Below are 11,074 nucleotides of genomic sequence, written 5' to 3' on the forward strand. Positions count from 1 at the left end.
CAGAATTCCACTGGAAATTATAGTCTTTTATCCTAGAGGTTATAAAGCTATTACAATGACTTTGAGACAGAAGACTGTTGTAATGGTTTTATGGAAAAGGATTTGGAGATTGCCTATAACTTCTTTAGAACGTGAAAGAAAAAGCACTCCTGTGTTCGAGGCACATTGTGTATGTTTTCCCCCTGCTGTCTGGCTAGACGCGCATTATACTAACATATGTGTAGGTGTATTTTATTAACATATGGACATGTAACTCCTGGAGCACATAAAGATAACTTAGGAAATTCCAGATTTTTTTTGCAAATTAGGCTAAAATTCTAATCATCAGCAATAAATCATATTTAATCAATGAGACTTTCTTGAACCCAGAAATGCTTAAAATAAAATTCTTTCACAGCCTGTATCATAATGGAGACTAATTAAACCCATTCATTCATTAATTCAACAAATATTTCTTGAGAAGTCAGTATATGCTGGTCACTATGCTAATCATATACCAGAAGATGTCCCATATGTTGGGCACAAGAACTTTAAATCTTTTTCAGTCCTTTGTTTTCATTGGTCTTGTTTCTTCAAGATTCGTATTACTTTCAAGTCCTGGATCTGAGAGCTCATGCTCATTTCCAGTGGCTATAAGTAGCAATTATCATTATGTATTTATTGTTAAGTAAGTCTTGGTCACAGACTAGAAGTACTTTATTTTATTTTATGCATTTATTCATTTATGTTTCTAGACTCTTCAAAACTAAGATTTAATATAACTTTCAGGAACTTATGCAAATAATTAATTACTATTAATTAGAAATAGCTGAGAAATAAAAAGGCAAATAAATGGTAAAGGAATAAAAGTAGAATCAGAAATGAGGCTAATAAAAATAGAATTATGAGTATTTGCTACATACAGGTATATAACAAATTTAACTCTGAGCTTCCTTTTTTGCTTTGTTTGTTTGTTTGTTTGCTTTGTTTTGTTTTGTTTTGGGGGGGAGAAGGAGGAGAGGGAGAGAGAGAGAATCTTAAGCAGGCTCCATGCTAAGCATGACCCTGAGGTCATGACCTGAGCCAAAATAAAGAGTCAGACACTTAACTCACTAAGCCACCCAATAGACATGGAAAAATGGAAAAGTTGATGACTGATTCAATTTTGTGTTGTATTTGTATTTGTGTTGAAGATTAAGCCAAAACAATTGCTCTGCAGAAATGCAACTATTTCTGACACTTAGAGGGCAAAAAGAATTTTCAAAGAATCCTTGGAAAAAGGTCCAAGAATAACACTCTTTCAGCAGATTGAAGTTCCTCAACCTTAGCACTCTTAACATACCGGCTGGATAATTCTTTGTTGTGCAGTTATGTCCCATGCATTATGGGTTTTTTAGCAGAAATTCCTGGACTCTTCATTTAATGACAGTAGCACTGCTCCCCAGCTGCAACAGCCACAAATGTCTCCAGACACTGCTAACTGTCCCTGGAGGCCACACCCCCTGGCATGCTTTGTCCATTAAGAATCACTTTAATAGGTCCAACAAAAGAAAGACTGTTTTGTAGACAAATGGCATTATATCAAAACATAGTTTAGCGAAAACAAGACCGTTTGGGGCCAGAACAATAACCCAGTTACTCAGCCCTCTATTGGCCTAACTTAATTCTAGGTTATATTTATTTATTTATTTATTTATTTATTTATTTATTTATTTTAAAGATTTTATTTATTTATTTGAGAGAGAGACAGTGAGAGAGAACATGAGTGAGGAGAATGTCAGAGGGAGAAGCAGACTCCCCATGGAGCTGGGAGCCCGATGTGGGACTCGATCCCGGGACTCCAGGATCATGACCTGAGCTGAAGGCAGTTGTCCAACCAACTGAGCCACCCAGGCACCCCTCTAGGTTATATTTAGAGTAACTAACTGATATCCATCAGTCAGAACTTAAAGAAAACTATTCCTCAGAGCTGAACTTCTAATGGATGCTGGGTTGCAGTGATTACCTTCTAGGTAAATATTATTTGACCTTTTGCTTATTGATACTGATGGTTCTAATTTTCCCACATTCCAGTACTCTTACACCCTTTGGAGGTGCCCTCCCACACCAGCTCAGGGCTTAGCCATGTAACCTTCTTTAGTTCATGAGAAAGTAACAAACTCAATGCAAGCAGAGCCTTGAGAAAGAACTTGTTTGTTCTCTTTCTCCCTTTCTCCCTCTCTCCCTCTGCCACCCTTTGAACTCCTGCCTCTGTCTAGAGGACAAATCTAGACTCGCTAACTGGAAAAGAAGGGACTTGTGGAAAAGAGATGAGCCACCAGGCAACCTACCACATGATCACCTGCTCATGCAAATCTGCTCAAGCCAGATACATGACAACAAGACCCACCAAGCACAATGGAGCTAACTCAGGTCAGCAGGATGGCCCAGCAACCATCAGACTTACAAGAAATAATAGTTGCTGCAAACATCCACTAAGTTTTGAGGTGGTATGTTACCCAGCAATATGCAACTGACAGTTGCCAATTAAAAACTGTCAACAGGTTGACATCCTTTTTGAAAAACAGAGAGACAAAGGAAGAGTGCGTCACCTTTGCTCTGAGTGAGACAGTTTTAATTTGTCTGTTGGAAATGCTCCACAGAGTTGTCAAAAGCACTGGACCCATGGTCAAAGGGAGGAAACTGTTTCAACAGCTTACTATAACAAATGTATTTGTAAGTTTCTGGAGAATAATTTCTGATGATAATATACATGTTGATTTAAGCAAACAAAATTTCCAGCCATGATTGAAAAAACGAACACTGTCTTTTCATTCATAGGACAACTTCACCTCGATTTACTCTTCTGACCTTGGCATTGTGCTGGGTATATGGTACTAAACGAAACTGACACCCATAGCACCAGAGTTGGAGAGCATCCCTGGGGGGCATATATAGACTGGTTTAAAGCAGAAACTGGAATCAAGCTGTCTGGATGGTGATCCTGGCTTAGCCATGTTCCCATGAGGTCTTTTGCTTGTGCAAATAGACACTTTCAAATTGGATATAACCTAAGGCTAATTAGTCTCGATGCTTTATTTTTCTTATCTGTGATATGAGGATGTTTATACTAACAGTACTACCTTCCAGGATTGTGGTGAGGTTTGACTGAACAAGTACATGCAAGTTGTTTACCAGAGAGCCTCACACAGAGAGAGTTATTTTGGAGTCAGTTTTGCAAAGGGTTAAGAGTGATGGGGGTGCTGGAGTCAGACTGTTTCAGTTAGAATACGGACCTAACCCCTTGGAGCTGTGTGCCCTGGGGAGTTCCAAAGCCTCTCTAAATCTTGTAAGGTGGGATAAATAATATAAGGAGAATTAAAAGAGATAAATGATGGATAGTACTTAACCTATACCTGACTCACAGTAAATATTCATTAATCTATAATTTTATAAAAAATTAGTTAATAAATAAACAAAATGGCAGAGAATTAATTCAGATGAAGAGAGAGAGGGCAAAACTCTCCAGTGGGTCAGAGAATGACCTGAAGGATAAGTCATAGTTAAACAGTCTAAGGGGGAAAGAAAGAGCATACCTGGTGGAGGAACACTATCTGCGGAGCCCCTGAGTGGGGCGAGAGCTTGGAGTTTATAGGAGCAGTCAGAGGTAGTACATCAAAGAGAGGTCATACTGCAGCGGTCAGAGGTGGCCATACAGCAAATCAGTGCCAGGTGAACCAGGAGTAAGGATGAAGATGAGGCTGAAGAAATGTTCTGGGCTGTGTGGCCCTATGGAAGATCCCATATTCCATCACAAGTACAATAGGGAACCAGCGAGAGTTTTAAAACCAGAAAGTGGGCAAACCAGTTGAGGTTTTCGGTCCTAGAAGTCTCTTAACATCTACCCTTTAGACCTCTTATCCCACTCGTTCTTTTTTCCTCCAACTTGTTTTCTAGTTTGAAAGCAGATGGGTGATATGGAGAGCTTGGAGGTAAGTGTAAGGTCATTGTTCAGCAATAACACAAATATAATTTTTTTTTTCTGAGACTATCATCATACTAAAAATAATTTTGGTGCCAAATTAAAAAAAAAATCTATGGAGTAGAAATGGATTTTGAATTGGTTGTGTTACAAGTGTAATTCACATTGGGTCCAAACAAATTGAAATATTCTAAAAATCAAAATAGAATTTGTATGCGCCTGAAACTAATATTAAAAAATTAAATAAAATCTTATTAAGAAAGCAGGTGTGTGCCCATGAGACTAGGTAGACAAAGAGCATTAGCGAGATCCCAAGGGCAGAATCTAGTATTTGCCCTGCCCTCAGCACCCATCCTAACCCTGAGACACAGAGACACACATTCACGTGAGCAAGATGATGCTCATCTTCAAAACCCAGGGTTGCTGATGTCCTCAGTGCAGACACGCAACCAAAGATCATCATGGAGCCACTCCTTTCGGCGTCCAAGATTTCCAGTTCCTGGGAGGATGCTTGTTGATAGTGGCTCTGACAATCAATTGATTTGCAGACTTAAGCAACATCTTCTTTTACCTTCAGTGTTGATTCCTTAGAAAGTGAACTTGACATTTTAGACATATTCCAAGTATTTCTGGAAACAATACTCCATGTTTTTTGTGGATTTGTTTGTTTTTGTTTTGTTTTTATTTGAGATATAATTGACATATAACATTATATTAGTTTCAGGTCTACAGCATAATGATTCCATATTTGTATATATTATGAGATGATCAACATGGTAAGTGTAGTTACCATCCATCACCATACATACTCAAATGTTTTAACTCAACTTAATTTTCCATACAGACAAGGTCAGAGGTGCCTGGGTGGCTCAGTTGGTTGAGCAACCCACTGTTGAGTTCAACTCAGGTAATGATCTCAGGAATTGGAGACCAAGTCCCAGGTCTGGGGCAGCTCCACACTCAATGTAGGGTCTGCCTGGCTGCTTGGAATTCTCTCTCTCTTTCCCTCTCCCCCTCTCCCTGTGTGCATGTGCAAGCATGCTCTCTCTCTCTTTCAAATAAATAAATAAGATCTTTTAAAAGAATTCCAACCTTATCATCTTTGAGAGAAAAAATGGAAAAGCTATACTGGTTTAAATATTTCAGGTAAAATTCTTCTGGATTTACCATGCAATTGTTTTTCAAAAAAAGAGAGTATTCAAAGTTGAATATTGCTTTGGATTGAACAACCATTTTAAACAAAATGAATCTTTCAAGAGTGAATTTTTCCAATGCCTACCTAAGTAAGTCATTGGTCTTGTCTCCTATAGTACTTTGAAAATACATTTATCCAGGCAACCCCAAAAGTTGGATGTTTCTGTATGTTTCACAAGTGTAGTATTTCTCTTTTTAAAAAACCATAATAATGGGGCACCTGGCTTGGTCAGTTGGGCATCTGACTTTGGCTCAGGTCATGATCCCAGGGCTTGGAACCCAGTGTCCATCTCCCTACTCCCTGGGGAGACCGCTTCTCCATCTGCCCCCTCCCTGCTCATGTTTTCTCTCTCTTTCTCTCTCTCAAATAAATACAATCTTTAAAAAGAATAAAAAAATGAAAAGCCATAATAATTATTGCATAAATAATTAAATATGTTCCATGAAAATACTGTAATATTGAATTTCAAATTAACTAGACTTCTAGAGTTAAAAGTAATTAGTCATAATTAAAATACTCTGTATAAGATTGAAAATCATTTAAAGGCACTGGCAAGTAGCCATCAAAAGGACCCCTAATCTTAAAAATCTGTTAAAAGTTTGACCAGAGACTTGTAATATGATGAGCACTGGGTGTTACATTCAACTAATGAATCATTGAACATTATATCAAAAACTAATGATGTACTATACTTTGGCTAATTGGATTTACATTTTAAAAAGTGTTTGGCAGGAAAATTCTTCATAACCATTTCTTTATTTTATTTTATTTTATTTTTTCAGTGTTCCAAGATTCATTGTGTATGCACCTCACCCAGTGCTCCATGCCATATGTGCCCTCCTTAATACCCACCACCAGGCTCACCTAACCCCCTGCCCCCTCCCCTCCAAAACCCTCAGTTTGTTTCTCAGAGTCCACAGTCTCTCATGCTTCATATCCCCCCAACCCCAATTTCTCCCAATTCACTTCTCCTTTCCTTCTCCTAATGTCCTCTGTGTTACTCCTTATGCTCCACAAGTAAGTGAAACCATATGATAATTGACTCTCTTTGCTCGACTTATTTCACTCAGCATAATCTCCTCTGGTCCCGTCCATGTTGATACAAAAGTTGGGTATTCATCCTTTCTGATGGAGGCATAATACTCCATTGTATATATAGACCATATCTTCTTTATCCATTCGTCTGTTGAAGGGCATCTTGGTTCTTTCCACAGTTTAGCAATTGTGGATATCACTGCTATGAACATCGGGGTACAGATGGCCCTTAATTTCTTAAGGAATCTCCACACTGTTTTCCAAAGTGGCTGCACCAACTTGCATTCCCACCAACAGGGTAAGAGGGTTCCCCTTTCTCCACATCCTCTCCAACAGTTGTTGTTTACTGTCTTGTAATTTGGGCCATTTTAACTTGTGTAAGGGTGGTATCTCAATGTGGTTTTGATTTGAAACTCTCTGATGGTTAATGATGATGAACATTTTTTCATGCATCTGTTAGCCATTTGTTTGTCTTCTTTGGAGAAGCGTCTGTTCATATCTTCTGCCCATTTTTTGATGTTTTTGAGTATTGAATTTGAGGAGTTCTTTATAGATCTTGGATGTCAGCCCTTTGTCTGTACTGTCATTTGTGAATATCTTCTCCCATTCCATGGGTTGCCTCTTTGTTTTGTTGACTGTTTCCTTTGCTGTGCAGAAGCTTTTGACCTTGATGAATTCCCAAAAGTTCATTTTCGCTTTTGTTTCTTTGTCTTCGGAGACGTGTTTTGAAAGAAGTTGTTGTGGCCAATGTCAAAGAGGTTACTGCTTACATTCTCCTCTAGGATTTTGATTCAGCTCAGGTCTTGATCTCAGAGTTGTAGCTCCAAAAGAGCTATGACCTTGACCATTTTACTAATTAACTTTTTAAAGATTTATTTATTTATTTGTCAGAGAGAGAGGGAGAGATAGCGAGTGAGTACAGGCAGACAGAGTGGCAGGCAGAGGCAGAGCGAGAAGCAGGCTCCCCGCCGAGCAAGGAACCCGACGTGGGACTCCATCCCAGGACGCTGGGATCATAACCTGAGCCGAAGGCAACCGCTTAACCAGCTGAGCCACCTAGGCTTCCCCTAATTAATTTTTAAGAAGAAACCCATTTTTGAGCACATTTTATGATACCTAGTTCTTTTCATTTTACATAAACACACAAATTCAACATAAATAGAAAAGGCAGTCTTGAAGCATGCTAAAAGGTATAGGTTTTCCTACACCTTAACAAGGTACAGAGACATGCACTGTTTTTGCCCTGCCAGCCTCCCCAACCCTATCATCCCCAGAGATCCTGGGAAGATTCTGCAGATTTTCAGCAACCTGGGAAAGCAAGTAGCACCACCTAGATCTTGCACGTGCTGGAATGCTCTCTACCTACCACCTTCCCTTTCCCTCTCCCACTTATGAATCTTTGGGCTTCAATTTATATATCACATCCTTTGGTAAACTTTCTGTGATACCCCTCACTACCACCAAAACTATCATATAAACCAAATTAGGTCCAATCAGAATACATTCTTCTCCCATTCAACCCATGTTATGTGACTATATTTACTTTTGTCATAGCACTTGCCATATCTGAAGTTACCCTGTTTATTTGTTGGATGATTTATTTCCTGTCTCCATGGAGGTGGGGTACCTGACACAGAGTAGGTCATCAATAAATGTTAGTCAAATAAATAAGCAAAAGCTAAATGGAGGGGCAACATTATAATTCTTTTTTTTTTTCATCAAAAGTTATTTGCATTTTCTTTTATTTTTTAAGTATACTTGATATACTGCATTATATTACTTTCAGGTGTACAAATAGTGACTTGACATATATATATATATATATATATATATATATATATATATATATGTATGTTATGAAATGATCATCACAATAAGTTTAAGTTACCATCTGTTATCCTATATAAATCTGTATTTACTATTCTCTGTATTCATTCATGATCTCTACTGGACTGTAAAGTTTACAAGAGAACAGAAACCTCATCTAGGTTATTCCTACAGTGCCTGGAATGGCAGAAAAAGTTGTTACGTCAGATCGCTCAGATAAACACTAAGGTAAGAGGAGTTAGTTAGAGAATTTGAAGTTGGAAGGAACCAGATGGACTATGATCCAGTCATAGATGGACTATGATCCAGTCCCTTAGTTCTATAAAAAAATAAGAATTAATATAATATTTAAGGTGATAATGCCTTTAAATCTTATCAAGGACACAAGCTGCTGTGAAGACGATTTTGCTCAGCAAACCCTTCTTTCTCTCTGTTGTGGCCCCTCTTTCTCCATTCGTTTGTTTCTCCAAATTCCAATTTCACCTTCATGGTGGCTGAGGGACAGCTAAATGTCTCCAACACCAGGATATTTCAAGGGGTTGTGATCTGCAGGAATGTTTGGGTCTTCTTTTATTTATTTAACTTCTTATCTTCCTCATTGAAAATTGGCACGCACAGTGATAACCAGAGGGAAAGGAAGGACAAGGGAAGTCTGGATATTTGTGGACAATAATGATATGTACACGTAAATGAAAGAATATGCAAACATGATCTAGTAGGTAGTGAGATCAAAGGGCGAGGACTGAGAAAGCTTTCTGCATATCCTTTCCCATTGACAGGTTTGGCATGACCAAACAATGTTTGGGGGAAAAAATTATCTATGGGGGGGGGCTCTGGAATATTATCTCTGTCCTAAAAATATTTTAAAGGTATTTTTAAATGTTATCTGAATAACTAATAAATAAACTAATAAAAAACAAATAAATAAATGAACTTATCCACGAAATATTTTAGTAGTTACAAGGCACAGTTTTACTTTATTAAATAAACTAGTAACCCTAAGGGCAGATATATATTCCCTGTACCCTATTTCACAGGGAAATACAATACAGATAAAATATTATCTAAATGTAGAAGATAATTAATAAAGATACTTAAAAAGTACAGGATTGTGTGGTGATGAATGTTTTTGAATGACGCACCAATTACCAATTCCCTAAAGAAGAAAGTTACAATGAGAAATAATTTTTTCTTTTGATTCATAACCACCACTTTTCTCTAAATTTATTTTCAGCAAAATCTCTTACATTACTCTTTCTTCAAAATGTATCTGAACACGGTAGTTGCTTTCAAAATATCAGCAGTAGCTCCGAAGGTCTTGATAAGCTAGAAAGCGTATTCTACTGCCCTCTGCTGGAAGATGGGCCGCGTTATCGCTCATCAACTAGATTGCCAAAGCCAGTGGCAGAAATGGCTGCTCTCCCTTTATTTATCAACTTGTTATTTAGCACCTGCTAGCCATTGAATCATTTGATATAGATTATAGATAGGTAGATTATTTAGGGGCGATACTGAGTATCTATATTCTGCAACTATTTATGATGTATTTACAGAACTAGGCTAAACTTCTACAAACCTGCAGAATAAAACTGGGATAACACTTGAAATGATAAGGGTGTGATGAGTAGGAATCCTACACAATGTCCAGATAACTGAAAAACTGAAGTGCTCCACAGAGGGAAAAGGTCTAGGGTAGAACATGGGAAAATTGTCAAACAATAAATAAATAATAAATGTGTGGGTAAAGACCTTATCACAACAATTCTTTAATACATTTCTTAATTTACTTCTGAGCCCTACTGGACTGTCGAGTCCAAGAGAATACTTAACATTCAGTGAATAATTACATGGTTTTATGCTTCAGTTCACCGACCTTTAAAGTTTTTACTCTAACATAACAAGGCGACTGAGGATGACAAACTGTGTATTTATGTGTATGTGTGAATTTTCTTAAAATATGGTTTTTAGATTTAATCACATAATTTTAATCAGAACCATGAGTTTTATTCAAAGTTTCTGGAAGGTTTATAGGAAATATAATGGTTTAAAATTTTAATCAGACCTATTCTGGGGACAGATTGAATGCTCCTTTGCCAGCTACTGTTGACCTTCACTTTTGGGTGACGCATCTTAAAACACTGGGTTAGTAGAATACGTGTATGGGTTTGGACACTGGCTCGGCAATGTTATTCCAGTCACTGGACAAGGAACTAGCATGGGTTTCAGATTCAAACAAACTTGGCTTTGAATCTCAGCGCTAACAAAACATTTAATAACCGTTGAAGCGGACACCTGCATAATATGTATCATGGACAAGAGCCCCCTGAGGGAAACGCCATTATAATCCTCATTCACCAAAGAGGAAACTAAAGCACGGAGAGTGTTAAATAACTTTTCTGGACTTAAAGTCCCTGCGTCAGTAGGTGGTGGAGTCAGGATTCAAACCCACGGCTCGAGGTTCTAGAATCCTTGTTCTCAAGCCCTACATTATGCCACCTCTCTTCCCTCACTCATACTTTCCTCATTTACAAAATGATAGTAAAGAAACCCAGCTTACTAGATTTGAGAGATAATGGGGAAAATACACATCACAGTGAAGTGCTGATCCTGATACCAGATAGAGGCTGAGTAAAATTGTTGCTGGTATTTTGTATTTTAACAACTTAGTGCCTGTGGGCTGACCTGATATCCAGTTTTTAAAAACAGTGGATCACCCAATAAGGCCACTATAGAGTCTTCCTGCAGAATTCATCTCTAGAAGAGAACCAAAAGACCATCTTTCCCAGACTTTTTATTCTAGAGGTAAGAGTAATGATGCTAAAGAACAAAAAATTTGCCCCCAATAGCACCAAAGCTGAACCCAGAACTCCATGCTGTCAGTTTGGTATATTATTTCTATCACTCTGTTTTCTCCCAATATAGCTTGTTGTCTGAATGGTCCCACTGACTGAAAGTTTTGTGAGGAAGCCTAGACTGCCGCTTTGGGGAGCACAGATCTTAAATCTCATCACATCACATATGTCAGTTGAAAAAGTACAAAAGAAAAATAATTACAGTACATCTCCCCTGTTTGGTAA

This window comes from Mustela nivalis (assembly GCF_964662115.1).
Source record: "Mustela nivalis genome assembly, chromosome: 5".
In the NCBI taxonomy this organism is placed as follows: domain Eukaryota; kingdom Metazoa; phylum Chordata; class Mammalia; order Carnivora; family Mustelidae; genus Mustela; species Mustela nivalis.